General features: G+C 33.1%; 1 pseudogene; it reads right to left on the reverse strand.

Moving 5' to 3' along the window:
• Nucleotides 1-4,180: 4,180 nt before the first annotated feature.
• Nucleotides 4,181-16,706, reverse strand: part of LOC120177695 — a 93,049-nt pseudogene continuing 80,523 nt past the window's right edge.

The following is a 16,706-nucleotide window of genomic DNA, read 5'->3' on the forward strand; positions in this document are numbered from 1 at the left end:
CATGAGGAGGAGGAAAACGACAAAAAATAAGTATTTTAGGCTGAAGTTTCCAGTTATTATCAACATAATGAGCAGTAAGGGAAAAATAAGAACATGAAGTACATGCAGACCAAGCATCACATGTAAAACAAACACGACTAACAAACACGACTTGAGACAGAATGCATTGAATCAAGCAGTAATTTTTTATGATTTTCATGCTCCAACATGCAATACTTAGTAACAATATACCCAGATATATCCTTAACAGAAGAATTAAGGTAAAGATGTAAATCCCTAGGTTTGTCATGCTCAACAATACTATATGCATAACCATGACACATAATAGCCTTAACAAACAATTCATAGTATTTGTTTTGATCAAAAGAAGCTACACTACCTGGATTTTCAGCAAGAAAATCCTTATATGTTTGGCATTTCTCAGTATGCCTTCTAGGGTTAGATGTACCAATATAAGAATCAACTTTATACCTTTTCAATTTGCAATACTTACACTCGGTATAAATAGAACCATCATCAGATTTGGTGAATGTGTAGTGGTCCTAAACATGAGAGGTTCTTATCCTAAATTTGGATGAACCAATGGACTTCCTCTTAGAGGATTTATTTAAATCAACTGCTTCGGACAATATATCATTTACATCCTTTTGCAAAAAAAAAAAAATTAGGGTTAGTATGGTAAAAATTAAACCTTGATTAAACCTTAAATAAATGCAACTAACAACCTTATACAACCAATCTGAATGAACAACCAACAACACAAACAAGGACTATAGAGGAAAAAATCAACAGTAGCTACAAATTACAATATATTTACCTCTTTCAAAATGCCCTTCATTCTGATTTGTTGGGTTTTCTCCTACAAAAGAAATGAATAATATATTAATAAACAATATTAAAATCAAAAACAAAATAATAAAATACTAAACATACATGGATAATTCAACTCGTAAGAATGGTTGTACATGAAACCCTTGAAAAAAATAAGGATTCGAATATCAACAAAGACATCAAGTGAAGATGCTTGGTTAGGGATTTTTTAGGTTTGGGTTTGAATTTAGGTTAGGGTTAGGGTTTAGGGTCGAGTTCAAATTTGGGTTCGTGTTCGAATTTGGGTTCGGGTTCGGGTTCGGTTCGGGTTCTGGTTTAGGTTAAGGTTAAGGTTAAGGTCATGGTTTGGGTTTAGGTTTGAGTTCGAGTTTAAGGTTTAGGTTTAGGTTTAAGGTTTAGGTTTGGGTTATAGAAGATGAACATGGTTGGGTTGATTAAAGAAAACAAATTTATTTTAGGGTTTAAGTATTTATAAGGATTAAAGAATGGTTTGGGGAAGAACAAGGATGATTTGTTGCTTGGGTTTAAGGTTTGATCTAAAAAAATAGGAAATGATATGTGTTTTGGTGTTTGTGAAGATCAACGGACGGTTTTTGTGAAGAACAAATATGAACTGGATGAATACGGATGAACATGGGAGAAAATTTTGGGTGTTTGATCGAAAAACAAGAAAACGTACGGGTTTTGGTGTTTATGAAGATTAAATGAGGGTTTTGGTATGAACAAGGATAAACAATGATGGAATTTCATGTGTTCGATAAAAAAAAGAATTTTTGGATTTGGTGTTTTTGAAGATCAAATGAAGGTTTTTTAAAGAACAATGAAGAACACATATGAACTTCTAGAGAGAAGGCAGAGAATTTGAGAGAAACGAAGAGTTAGAGAGAGAGAGAGCAAAATGGGAGAATGAATAGGAACTCGAAAATGAAAAAAAATAGAAAATTTGACCTTTTATAGTCGCTCCGTTCGGGTTAGGTTAAAGATCTGCGTGTTTTTTTAATTTCGTTTTGCATTATACCGTTGTCCCATTGTTTTGATTTTATTCAATTTAGTCCAACTTTAATGATTCAATTTAATCTTTATATTTTAAATTATTTCAATTTCATCCATATATAATTTATATTAATTAACTATTTATAATTAATATTAAAATAATTATATATTATAATTAATATGAATATAATTAATATTAATATTAGCTTATATTAATATAATATAGTTTATAATTTGTAATTAATATTAATATAAAATATAGTCTATAACATTAATATTAATATAAACTATATGTTATAAATTATATAGTATAGTTTATAAACTATAGTTAATATAATTAATATTAATATAGTATAGTTTATAAACGATGTACTATATTAATATAAATTATAGTTAAGATAATTAACATTAGTATAAACTATATAGTACATTAATATAAACAATAGTTTATAAATTATATACTATAGGTTATAAAGTATAAACTATATAGTACACTAATATAAACTATTGATTATAAACTATAAGTTACATATATAGTTTATATAACATATAAATAAATTGTATATATACATATACTATAGGTTATATATATATATATATATAGTTTATATATACTATACATAGTTTATACATACATGCACTATAAGTTACATATATAGTTTACATGTATACATATACTATATAGGTTACATATATTAACTATTGTTTATGTATAGTGTTTAGGGTTTATGATTATAGGTTTATGGTTTAAGATTTTTATAAACTATATACTTTATTACTTTATATAGTTTATGCATATTGTTTCTATAAACTATATAAGTACTTTACTTTATATGGTTTATATATATTATACATAGTTTATACATACATGTACTATAAGTTACATATATAGCTTACATGTATACATATATTAACTATTGTTTATAGACTATAGGTTAATGTTACATATATAATCTATATAAACTATTGTTTATATAAACTATATATGAATTATCAAATGTGTCTATACATATATAGTTTATAAAATTTAGGGTTTAGGGTTTAGTTTTTTTATAAACTATATACTTTATTACTTTATATAGTTTATGTATAGTGTTTCTTTAAACTATATATATATTCTATAGATTACTTATATTAGTTATACATACATATATATACTACATTAATATAAATTATAATTTATAAACTATATATTTTATATAGTTTATACATATATAGTTTATACACACACATATATATATACATATATATATATATATATATATATATATTAATATAAATTATATTTTATAAACTATATACATTTTATAGTTTATACATAGTTTATATACATAGTTCACATAAACATAATTTATATTTATAGCTTATAATAATTATATAGTTTATAATATAAATATAGTTTATATATAATCTTATATTATATTTTTTTTTCAATTTTTTAAATGAATGCAATTAACTATATTTTTCATTATTTCTTTACATTTTGCATTTATTTCGATTTAATCCTTTTGTGTTTTTTAATTTATTCCAATTTTAAGTCTTTCACTTTTATATGTATTCAATTTAGTCCTCAAATTTATATTTGCATCTTCATTTGGCCCATTGTTAGTTATTGTTTATATTTTTGTAACTGGCCCATAACTTTTTAAGTGTGTTTAATTTAGTCCTTTTTTATATTAATTTAAACCTCACATTTTAAATTTATTTCGATTTAGTCCCTTACCTATTTGTTGTTTAATTTATATTTTAAAATTTTATTTGTAATTTTAAATTTCTTCAAATTTTCCTTAAATTTATATTTTTTTTACAAAATTGATCCAAGAATATTTATTTTTCTCTTAATTTACTCGAAATCATATACAATTATAACTTGCAATTCAACAATCACGAAAGATGACAAAATAATTAATCCAAAAATAAAAACGACCCAACCTGAACTCAATCGTATCCGATAAACATCCAACCTGAATTTTATCTGTCAACGATGTGACCTGATCTGAGCGAAATCCAATTGAAGTCCACCTGAACCTGAATTAACCTGATATTTATCTGCTTCAGACCTGAACTGACTTCGATCTGAACTGAAAATGACTTGACCTGAACCTGATCTGGATTTGGTGTTAAATCAACCTGAAAATAACCCAAACTAATTTGACCTGTTCCCGACCTGATCCGAGTCAAACCATCAAATTGACCTGAGTTGACCTGTACCCGATTTTACTCGACCTGCCAAGTTCCGACTAAAACCTGTCCGATTACCTGATTTTACATCCTTAGTTAAATGGATCACGTAACAAATAATGCCCCATCCACATGACAACTTAAGATGGATGGATTGGCAGCTGTATCAAAAATCTCAATCTGTGTTGGTAAAAAGGGACGCTTCACCTATCAAAGTAAATCCAAAAGAGGAGGCTATTCCGACGTTGCTTTGCTGTTGGTTGTCTTTGAACCTTAACTCATGCCCCTCCCTCTACCTCTTCCTCTACCCACTGCTGTTGACGGTGGCGGTGCAAGTCTTAGACTGTCTACTCATTCTTACTAAAACCAAATATAGATCCAATATCTGCTGGTTTCTGGTTATTGTATGAAGAGTTCATTGAAGCTGAAACCCGCTGGTTCTGTTTCATGGATCTGATACCATTCTGGGGACCTCCACCGTTCAAAATATCTGCATTCAAGGTTGAACTCCCAGAGTTTCGGTTACCGAACATCCAACTATTGCTGTTGTCTGATTGGTAGTTTGTGGTGCTTAGGGTGCTTGCAATAGAACTGAATCCATAATTGTCCATGCCTGTCCCCATGTTACCATTACTAAAGGTTCCAGAATCATTTGAGGTACTAGACCGTTGAGGCCAGCTAGCAAAAGGATCTAAATCTTCGAAACTTGATGGCAATGATGTTCCTGCATTTAATTGATTCTAACCATTTCCCGGCTCTGCAGCAACACCTGAAGGTGGTCTAGGGGGCCACTCAATGTCAACCGCAGGACAAGAAATAGATGTTTGCTGGCTGGATACAACGGATATCAAGGAAGACTGAGATTGTCCGGGTGCTGATTGAATCGACTTATCACCAAAATTAGAGTGAACATATAAATAATTCTTGGAAGGCTGGTGGACAGTGTTACTGACATTGGCAGCTGCTCCAGTAGTAGGAACCCAATCTTCATCCCATATTGAGGTGCTTTTCGAAGAAGCCACGGTTCTATTTGCTTTGCCCAAGGCTTGAGATTGAAGCATGTAGACACTCATTTTCGTCGGAGTTTTTTTATATATGATAATATAGTATACTTTTTGAAAGAATTTTTTTGAAACACATAGTTTTTTTTTTAAAAAATCGGTTTTGAAATATATAATATATAGTTTTGATTTTTTTTTGAAAATATATATAATATATAATTTTGAAAACATTTTGAAAACATATATATAATATATAGTTTTTGAAAACATTTTGAATATATATATATAATATATAATTTTTGAAAACATTTTGAAAAAATTATATATAATATATAGTTTTAAAATGTTTTTGGAAAATATATAATGTATATTTTAGAAAACATGTTGGAAAACTATATATAATATTTGGGTTTTGAAAATGTTAGTTTTAAAATATATTATCATATACTTATTTTTTATTATTTATTTTCCCTTATTTTTATTTTTGTTTTATTTTTTAGGGTCCAATAAAGTCTAAAATGAGGCCTAACCGAAGAAGGCTTGTTCCAACCCAATAACTCGAGCCTATCTGTCTGACCCAACAGTGGCTAGGGTTACACATCTTAGCAAGGGCGCCACATAGGAGGGGCTTGAGGGGCGTGTAAGGACCACGCGCCGGTGGCCATGCACAGCAATCAGTCGAGATTTAAAAGAGAAAATTGGGGCAGCCCGGAACTGAACCATCCCGGGATTTTAGCCAGCAACGTTCACAACCCGAGTAGATCGAGAATGGGGAGAGTGACTCCCGTAGAAATCGGAAACAACCCCCAACGAGGGGCTATATAAGTCCCACGCCGGACACAGTAGAGGACCATAAGTAAAATCCCAAGAAAAAGCCAAACAGAGATTGAGCAAGCCAAGCAACCAATCAAACCAAAACACAAAAAATCATTTGAATATAGCAAAATGAAAAATCAAAAATCAAAGCCTTTGCCAAAAGCCACCGGGAGAGCATAAGGACCAAGTCAGGAAACCAAGGGTCGCCAGAGGACAAAGAATCTCGTCGAAAACCAAGGTAAAGGTCGAAGCTTTGAGATCTAGATATACTCCTATCTAGACTTTCTTTTGATTTTTTAAGGGTGGATTTGGGTTTATGGGGACGAGGGGAATTTTTTTGGTGAGATTGGTTTTTTCGGCCACTGGTGGCGATGGTCGGAGCAGCGGTTGGCGGCGACCGATACGGTGGAGGGAATCGTCGGAGTTGGACTGGTCATTGGCCGGAGAGGTTTGGGTTGCGAGGTTTTTGGAGAGGGAGAGAGTTTTTTGGTGAATTTGGTTACAAATGATATTTTTTTTGGGTTTTAAGGGGTCTAACTCTTTATTTTTTTTGTAGCTCATTTTTTAGCATCAAATTGATCCATGAATTTCAATTTATTCGAATTTAGTCCTTTAAGTTTTTTTATATATACTTTTTTTCATTATGTTTTTTATTTACTTCAAAAAATTAACATTTTTTATTAGTTTTTCTTTAAATTAACATTTTGTCACTTTTATTATTATTATTTATTTATTTCCTTTAAAATTTAATTTTTCTTCATTTTTTCTCTATTATTCTTTCTTTTAACTTGATTTTATTTTTTTATTTTTATTTTTAAACATTTTTTCTCTTTTATTTAATATTTATTTATTTATTCTATTTTACAGTCTAATCTCTTTTTGACTTTTTAGGGGTAGTTTCAATCGATCAAAGGTAAGCAATTAGAATAGAATTTTTAAATTTCGATTTACATTTTAATTTTCGCAATTAAGACAACTGAAAAAATTAAATGGTACCGAAAGGGCAGTTCAATGGTGCTAATCCTTCATTGACTGTAACCGACTCCCGAATCCAACATATTTATGGTAAAACGCAGATCAAGTAAGATGGTGTCCGATCAATCTAAATATTTTTTAAATGATCGGTGGCAGCTCTAACGCGTTTTAATTAAGTCGAAGCCCAATTCCGGGCCCACTTGAAAGACGGTTGCGACAACTTGGCGACTCTGCTGGGGAAATGTAAGTGAGTTAGGCCAGAATTAATTTCCAGCTGTTTTTTAAGCAAAAATAACAAGTTTAAATTTTAATTAATTTATTCAATTCTTATTATTTATCTTTGATTTTTTTCAAACAAATAGTTATACTGACGTTTTTCAATGATTTCAGATTTCTAAAATTTTTCATCTCTGGCTCTATACCCGAGCTCCAAACCCTTTTTAAGTGAAGGTGAAAGCGACGCCTTCGTGGGAATTTATTCTCCGTATAGGCCTAGCAAGTAACCTTCGGGATTCATATATCTTATGTCTTCGTGTGAATTTATTCTCATTATAAACATAAGGGAATGTATCCTCTCGAGTTTAACTTGGTCCACATAAGCTTGTAATGGGCTTAGGACTGAGGGTCTGACAAACCTAAGGTGTACCAGCGAGGAGAACTTGGGTACCATTCTTTAGAACGTAAACCGGAAGACTACAAGGAATTAGAGCCCACCCCGAAACTCCATTTCAAAACCTAGGATGTCTTGAGTTATTTTCTGCTTTACTTTCTGTTCAAAGCATGCGCACTAGAAGGATATCTGGTTAAGACTTGTTCAAAAATTAACATGCGGGATATAAATCATGTCCGGGTACGAATAATAAGCATGTGTAGTAGATATCATGTGGGGTAGAACTTTTTTCATCATTATTTTGATTATTATCTTTATCTTACTAACTTTTTTCCTTTCATTTTTTTCTTTATTTTTGTTTTATCATTTACATCATTTAAAAGAGGTGTTGATCCACAAAAAACGTGTTCGTTAAATGTAAATAGTTTGCATTAATGGACAAAGGGGTTGTAATACAAGAGGTGAAAAACATAGAGGTATAGCTATGGTCAGAAAAGACTCAGAAGGAAAAGGGAGACAATCCGTAAGGTAACTATGTGTCACATTCAATCAAGAAGATGTGGTGCCCACAATCGAAGAGTATACCACTTTGCTGCATTGTGAAGGACTCAGAATGGATCGATTTACACCAAGCACATCAAAAGTTAACTTTTCAAAAATGAGTTGGAAAAGGTTGCATGGGCAGATGAGAAAAAAGGTTACTGACCTGGAGAGTCCTTTCAAAGACAACAAGAACAAGATGAAAAAACGACAGCTGAAATTGGAGGCCATTGTTGAAGAATTCAAGAAATAAGCAAATGAACTTTAGATAGTTCCTATCGATAGATGGCTCCAATGGCGTTTCCGTTAGGGAACAGGCTCAGTAAATGGTGAAAGCTAGAAATGCAGTCATTCGAGATTTCTTGGAACAAGTACAAAAAGAAGCTCAACACTTGTATGATTTAGCGAGAGAAGCCGGAGTGGTTCAACAGGGTATTCAACCGATGACAGATGAAGGAAGAAGACTAGTCGACCTGTTAGAAGCTGTTTGGGGTCTAGAGGACTTAGTCAAAATATACCTTTAAGATGTTTTTGTCTCTTAATAAATAACACTTTTGTCCCAATAAAGATTATTTATAATAACAGACATGTTTTTGGATCAATGACTCGAACATTTCATGCATCATGCATTTATCAATATTTTACATTTGTTATTTTTTATTCATTTATTTACATTCACATTAACTAATAAAAAATGTCTCATCAGAAAAAGGAACAAACACTGGACACACCTCATCCTTATAACACTCACTCAAAGAAGAACAAGATGGAGGCAAAGAAAGCTCAACTCGAGGAGAACATGTTAAGGTTGCAAAAGGAGTTGGAAGAGAAAATAAGTTTGAATAACCAAAACACTTTGGACTAGATCACCAAAAGCCAATAGTCTTTGGTTGATCAAATTATTGCCAAGTTATCTGGCTTAAATCAAGCAAGTGCGTCTGGGGCAGGTTCATCTGAAGAGGTAGCTATACCACCTACCCCGCAGGTGGTTATCTCACATGGAATGTTACCAGAACTTCAAGGGGACTCATCCGTTGCAAAAACAAAAGCCTTGTCCGCTGTAAAGGTACAAACTTCTGTATCTAACCCTAAGAATAATCTGGGTGATTACCATATACTAGATTTTGATGAGGAGGACAAGATAAAGAAAATGGAAGAGAAAATCAAGAAATTGGAGGATCAAATGAAGGTGGTTAAAGGAGATAATGACTACTATGGAGTCGATGAACTCAGTTTAGTCCAGATTTTGTTCTTCCTCCGAAGTTCAAATCCCTAGAATTTAAGAAGTTCGATGGAATAGTTGCCCGTAAGCCCACATTACCATGTTCTGTCGAAAGATGATAGGATATATAGGAAACAACCAACTCCTAATTCATTGATTCCAGGAGAGTCTATCTGGTTTAGCCATCCGGTGGTACAACAAGCTAAACCGATCCCATATCAAGACTTGGAAGGATTTAGCCAAGTCATTTTAGAACAATACAAACATGTCGAGGATATGAGACCAGATCGAGTTATGCTGCAAAGTATGGAGAAGAAGCATAACGAAAGTTTCAGACAATATGCACAGAAATGGAGGGATTTAGCTGTGCAAGTTCATCCACCCTTGGATGAGAAGGAAACTAGAAAGCTCTCATGCAAACACTGAAGGCTCCTTACTTTGGGCACCTGGTTGTAAGCACATCTGAAATTTTTTCTGACTTAGTCATGGCCGGGGAGATGTTAGAAATGGCCATAAAGCAAGGCAAGATCGAGGAAGGGGAGACCAGTAAGAAACCTCCTATGAAGAAGAGGGATGGAGAGATTAAAAACATTAACACCTACAACGCCAATAAAGTGTTATAGTCTCCAACCCAAAATCAACTGTAGTTGTACCGTGAGGTACTTCTAGACAAGATCCAAGGGAACTCAGGAAAGAAAGAGAAAGGGAAAATTTCAATCATATTCCCATAACTTACAAAGAATTGTATCAACAAATTTTTGACACTCACGTGGTGTCACCATACCCAGTGGAATCCATGAAGCCCCCATACCCCAGGTGGTATGATAAGAATGCTCATTGTGAATATCATGGCTGTGTGCCAGTGCACACTATTGAGAACTGCTTCACATTCAAGAGAATCGTACAAAAAATGCGTAACAAGAATTGGATCCACTTTAACAACTCGGGGGCATCCTAATAAGGAAGAGATCATTTCATTCTATCATGAAGCTTTAATCTATTTGCATCATTTTGTTTGAATTTGTTTTTCATATTTTCTCAGTTTTTTTGTAAGGATATTTAAATGAATTTATGCTACTTCAAAGATGGTGAGCATTGAATCAAATTTATAGACTTGAAATTATTTGAATATTAACTGAATTAAAAAATCTGTAAATGATTGGAGTTATAGATCTTTGACAAAGTGACAAGATTGAAAACTGATAAATCAAATACCTTGACCTTACCCCAGAAGATATGCTCGAACACCATACCCTTTTTTTGCAAGAACTGATATAGCCTTCTCCTCTCATAAAAGAATGAACAAGAGGCTTGGTATTCAGGTATGTATAGGAGCGGATAACATGGGGCATCTTTTGCGTACGACATTACAAAACTGACTAGACCATACTTTTGTTGATAACGTTCAATGATGATCATGATCTTTACAGATGAAATAGTCGAGTAGATGAATCTAGTTTAGGTCAGTTGCTTGAAAATTGAACTCTAAAGATGAGTTGTTTTTTACTTTCAACAACACCTAGACTATAACAGGTTCTTCTTGACAAGCTTAAGAAATCGAATCTGTATACCCAGAATGTAATTATATATGTATATAATAAAGCTAAGCTATTCCACTAAGGCAATTGGTTATAGAGGAAACTCAAAAACCTTGACTTTATGAATAAATTGCATTCAAACCATGAAATTACTTGAGTACTTGGCAATTCGGTGTTTGCTCTATTACAATTGTCAAGTTGAAGACTTTGTGATGAGATGAACCCTTCAGCTAGCCCGATAAAGGCAATTATAATATATATATACAATAAAGCTGAATTCAGCTAGCCAAACAATAACAAATTAAGTCAAATTTATCTAAATAAGGAGTTTCAGTAAATATGGACTAAGGGAGTTAAGAAACACCTGTTATAGTTAATTTCACATGAGCACTTAGGAATTTTAATTTTAGATCAATATTTCGACACTGCCTTTGTTAGAGGAGTCTACGAAGCTTGAACAAATGAAACAAATGAAAGATTTCAGAGAACCGAAATAAAAGTGTTCTAGAAAGTCTAGTAGTTGATTATACTAGTTGTATTTTTTTCCACATCCGATTAAAATACCAAGCCAAGAAAGAGGGGCATGTTGCGATGTTCAAAAGGACGAGAAAGAAATGACATTTTGGTGGCCGAAACCTTAGAAAATAGGAAGCCAACTCATCAATTTGGATACTTGTCAAAGAGCTATAACTCTAAAAGCATTAAAGAGTTATTAATGCTTTTGATATTCTGTGAACTCATGTGTATGACTTGATTTGATTGTGAGCCTGAATTAAGAGGCAATACTTTATAAAATTCTTTTTTTGCTGTCTAAAATAAAAGAAAGGAGAAAAACATTTTCAAATAGAACAGTCTCAAATGTGAAATTTCCTTGAAGCTGGTAAGGCTCATTTTGCCTCCATTGAAGAAAGAATAAACAATGCCAGAATAATGGAGCATTTCATATTCTTGAAAGCAAATAGTCTGAGTGATTAGATAGAACTTGTAACACTCCCTTGTGACATTGTCAGCAACCCGAGAAGAAAATGGGGCATGATATATTCCAAGGACAAGACCAACAGACAAAAATTAGGCTACATCCAAGAGATAAAATAGAACTAATTCATGTTGCATACATCTTAGACATACTTAAGAGCATCACATTTATCATTTTTCACATACATAACTTTTGCAGCTTTAAAGTCAAGTTTCAACTTCAAGACGAAAGACACTCGATTCAAGAGAACCTTAAAAAAAGATTGATGGTGGTTGCTTAACTTAGTGGCAGGGAGCTACACCTAAACCAACTTGACCTATTGAAAGATCGACAGATCTTAGAATCAACTTCAGACTGGTTCGAGAGCCAATTGAGAACGAATCCAGTTCAGCTTAACTCAACGACGAGTGGCTAGTTTCCAGTTAACGTTTTCAAGTCAGATTTTAACTCCACGATAGATGATATCCGACTGACAGAATATACCACTTGGCTTTCCCATGAAGGGGAGTCATCTAAAGAATTATGATCGGCTTAGACCCGAGAAGGGGGGCAATCCTTCATTTAGAGGAAATTTACAGCATAGTTTAAGTCGAGAAAAGTTGTCTGTCAACGAACAACTTTCCAGTTCAGATTTTGAGCTAGATTTCAACTTCACAGCGAAAGATATTGAACTCGAAATGACGCAACTTATACAAGATTGAATTTCAACTTCACAACGAAGGATATCCAACCCAAAGTCAATTTGGTGAAGCACTACAACTCGAGATTAGATTTCAACTTCACAACGAAGGACATCCAATTCAAAGCTCAACTTCACAGCGAAGGAGCCATCCACGATTTCAACTTCACGAAAAATGATATCATGCCTAAATGGATTGACTTAGTTTCACAGCAAATGAATCATTTGCAATAATAGAGGGTTATCTCCCAGCCTATTACAACATAGCTCAAGGTGAGAATGACTATCTGTCAACAAAAACTTTCGAGTTCGATTCCATTTAGCTCGATGACATATCAACCGCATGGTAGCAGCGAAGAACTACTTTCCGATTGAAACCTAAAATGAGGTCTTTAAGTCAAAAAGAATACCTGGGTTGGCTGCAATTTAGCAACAATGAACTATATCCTAGTCAAATTTAAATTAATCCAGGACTTACGTTTTCTGTGTATATGCAGAGATTTTTACGCATGGTTTATTTGCAGGGATTACTTCCCATTACAGACGCGCATATGAATGACTGCATATGAAGGCTGTTTAACTATGTATTTATTTATTTATACATGCATTGTATTTAATATGTATTTTTAATTTTCTGAATTGCCAGAGGTCTTCCACAGAAGCTGCTCTCAACCTGGCGTTAGAGGCAGCCTACTAACCTACCTTCCCCTTACCCCATTGCATATGAGAATAGGATTTTGTTTTTGTTGTTGTTGTAGAGTCAATTTTCAACTCCACAAGGGAGATACTAGACTCAGGGACCCATTCATACCGAACGAAAATTTGTGTCATTTTATCTTTGTTTTATTTTTCGTTACACGAAAAAGACAAAGAGTGTCAGCTGTAGACACTCATTTTCGTCTTGAGTTATATATATAATATAAAATAGTTTTTGAAAGAATATTGTTTTAAAACATATAATATTTTTTTTAAAAAAATCAGTTTTGGATATATATAATATATAGTTTTGAAAGCATTTTTGAAAACATATATAATATATAGTTTTGAAAACATTTTTGAAAATATATATAATATATAGTTTTGAAAACATTTTTGAAAACATATATAATATATAGTTTTGAATTTTTTTGAAAATATATATAATATATAATGTTGAAAACATATATATAATATATAGTTTTTGAAAATATTTTGAAAATATATATAATATATAGTTTTTGAAAACATTTTGAAAATATATATAATATGTAGTTTTAAAATATTTTTGGAAAATATATAATATGTATTTTAGAAAACATGTTGGAAAATTATATATAATATTTGGGTTTTGAAAATGTTAGTTTTAAAATATATTATCGTATATTTATTTTTTATTATTTTTCCTTATTTTTATTTTATTTTTTGTTTTATTTTTTAGGATCTAATAAAGTTCAAAATGAGGCCCAACCGAAGAAGGCATGTTCCAACCCAACAACCCGAGCCCCTCTGCCTGACCCAACAGTGGCTAGGGTTACGCATCTTAGCAAGGGTGACGCATAGGAGGGGCTCGAGGGGCACGTGAGGACCACGTACCGGTGGCCATGCACAACTAGCCAAGATTTCGGTAGAGAAAATCGGGGCAGCCCAGGATTGAACCATCTCGGGATTTTAGCCAACAACGTTCACATCCCGAGTAAATCGAGAACGGGGAGAGTGACACCCGAAGCAATCGGAAACAAACCTCCAATGGGGGGCTATATAAGTCCTACACCGGACACAGTAGAGGACCACAAGAAAAATCCCAAGAAAAAGCCAAACAAAGATTGAGCAAGCCAAACAACCAATCAAACCAAAACACAAAATCATTCGAATATAGCAAAATAAAAAATAAAAAAAATCAAAGCCTTCACCGAAAGCCACCGGGAGAGCATAAGGACCATGTCGGGAAACCAAGGGTCGCCGGAGGACAAAGAATCTCATCGAAAACCAAGGTAAAGGTCGAAGCTTTGGGATTTAGATCTACTCCGATCTAGACTTTCTTTCGATTTTTTAAGGGTGGATTCGGGTTTACGGGGACGAGGGTAATTTTTTGGGTGAGATTGGTTTTTTCGGCCACCAGTGGCGGTGGCCAGAGTGGCGGTGGCCAGAGCAGCGGTTGGCGGCAGCCGGTACGGTGGAGGGACTCGTCGGAGATGGATTGGCCATTGGCCTGAGAGGTTTGGGTTGAGAGGTTTTTGGAGAGGGGGAGAGATTGTTTTGGTGAATTTGGTTACAAATGACATTTTTTGGGTTTTAAGGGGTATTTATAGGGGGACATTTGTGTAATTACAAGATTTTTAAATTATTTTTGCAGTCACTACAAGTTTGAAGTGTAATTCATTTTGGCCACCTGTTATAATTTTGCCCCTAAATTTTGAATTATTTCAATTTAATCCCTATTTATAATTTCTATTTTTGCAATTTAACCCTCTAACTTTTTATTTTTTCTTGAAGCTCATTTTTTAGCATCAAATTGATCCATGAATTTCAATTTATTTAAATTTAGTCCTTTAAGTTTTTTTTATATATACTTTTTCTTTTCATTATGTTTTTTTATTTACTTCCAAAAATTTACATTTCTTTTTTATTTGTTTTACTTTAAATTAACATTTTTTCACTTATTTTATTTATTTATTTCCTTTAAAATTTAAATTTTCTTCATTTTTTCTCTATTATTTTATCTTTTAACTTGATTTTATTTTATTTTTTAAACCTTTTTTATATATATTTTTTCTCTTTTATTTAAATTTATTTATTTATTCTATTTTATAATCTAGCATCTTTTTGACTTTTTAGGGGTAGTTTCAATCGATCAAAGGTAAACAATTCGAATCAAATTTTTTAATTTCGATTTAAATTAAATGGTACCGAAAGGGCAATTAAAGGGTGCTAATCATTCATTGACTATAACGGACTCCGAATCCAACATATTTATGGTAAAACGCAGATCAGATAAGATGGTGTCCAAACAACCTATATTTTTTAAATAATCGGTGGCGGCTCTAATGTGTTTTATTTAAGTCGAAGCTAAATTCGGGTCCACCTGAAAGATGATTACGACAAAGTCCATTGGCAGTAGTAGCAGCATGTTTGACCTCTGGGATTCCAGAATCAGTTAAAGTAATCCCTCGCTTTTCTTCTATGTTTTGAATTAATATAATATAAGGAATCGAATCAGCGAGAACGAAAGAAAGAATTCATCGTTTAAATCACGCAGGTGTACAGAGAAATAGGTTGAGGATTTTCAACAAGCACAACAATAACACTATTCCTGAGAATTTCCTTAACAAAGAGTGCTGAACATTCAACTGTTGGGCTGTAAGAAAGGGTATGAGTAGAGAGAGGACGTGCTCTGCGGCGAATTCAACTCCATACTAAACAAGATGAAAGGAAAATGTAAAGTATGATTCATAAATATACCGGTAAAGAGGACAGGGGATGGAGCGGAGTGAGCGAAGCGAACATAAACTGTCCTTACAAAGAAAGTCTCATAGAGGGGGTTACGATTATGGGTTGGGGGTGCGGGGGCGTAGCCCCGCGGTACGGTACAGGGTTAATTTTGTAATTATGTACCAGGGTTTTCTATTATAAATAGAGATGTAACCTAAACCTATGAGAATTGAATAAAATTTTCTAGCACCGCCTAGGCACCGAGGACGTAAGCACATTGCTGAACCTCGTTAAAATTCTTGTGTTCTTTCGTTTACTTTGCCCGATTTATCAACAGAAAAGACAGATAATGAGCTGTATGCCCCCTAGAGGTCCCGATATACAAGAAAACAACTTGAGCAACAAAAAATCGAGTCTATTGTTACCTGCTTCAGATTTGAGTTTGAAACGCTAGGGTAGACATAAGAGTTGGAGCAGAATGATCAAGAGCTGTGCAACGTTGAATAGTTTGTAAGACATCCAACACAGCCTTTATATCAAGTGTGTGAACAAACTCTCCTAAGCATAGCAAAGCACCGACTCTGACCTGCTCAAATAAACAAAGAAGTCCATAAGAATGTAATCAAAATTAATAGAAAGGGTAGTTATGTCGTCTTCTTTTCTTTTTTCAATCTTTTTCAAAAATAAAAAGGCCCTTGTTCCATACAATATTTGAGAAACGGAAGTATCCTTTCTTCCTTTCCCATTACACTCAACTTTATAGATGACCTCATTCATTTTCATCTTAGAGGCACGTCTTTTCTGGAAAATAGCAGGGATTACGCACAAGGAAACCCCAAATTAATCTATAACTAGTTTTTTATCACAGTTTTTTTTGTAATAAATTACGTGACATAGCAATCTTTAATCATAACATTAAATCTAAAAAGCAGGACT

The sequence above is a fragment of the Hibiscus syriacus genome, unplaced genomic scaffold (assembly GCF_006381635.1).
Source record: "Hibiscus syriacus cultivar Baekdansim isolate YM2019G1 unplaced genomic scaffold, ASM638163v2 tig00112305_pilon, whole genome shotgun sequence".
NCBI classification, from domain to species: domain Eukaryota; kingdom Viridiplantae; phylum Streptophyta; class Magnoliopsida; order Malvales; family Malvaceae; genus Hibiscus; species Hibiscus syriacus.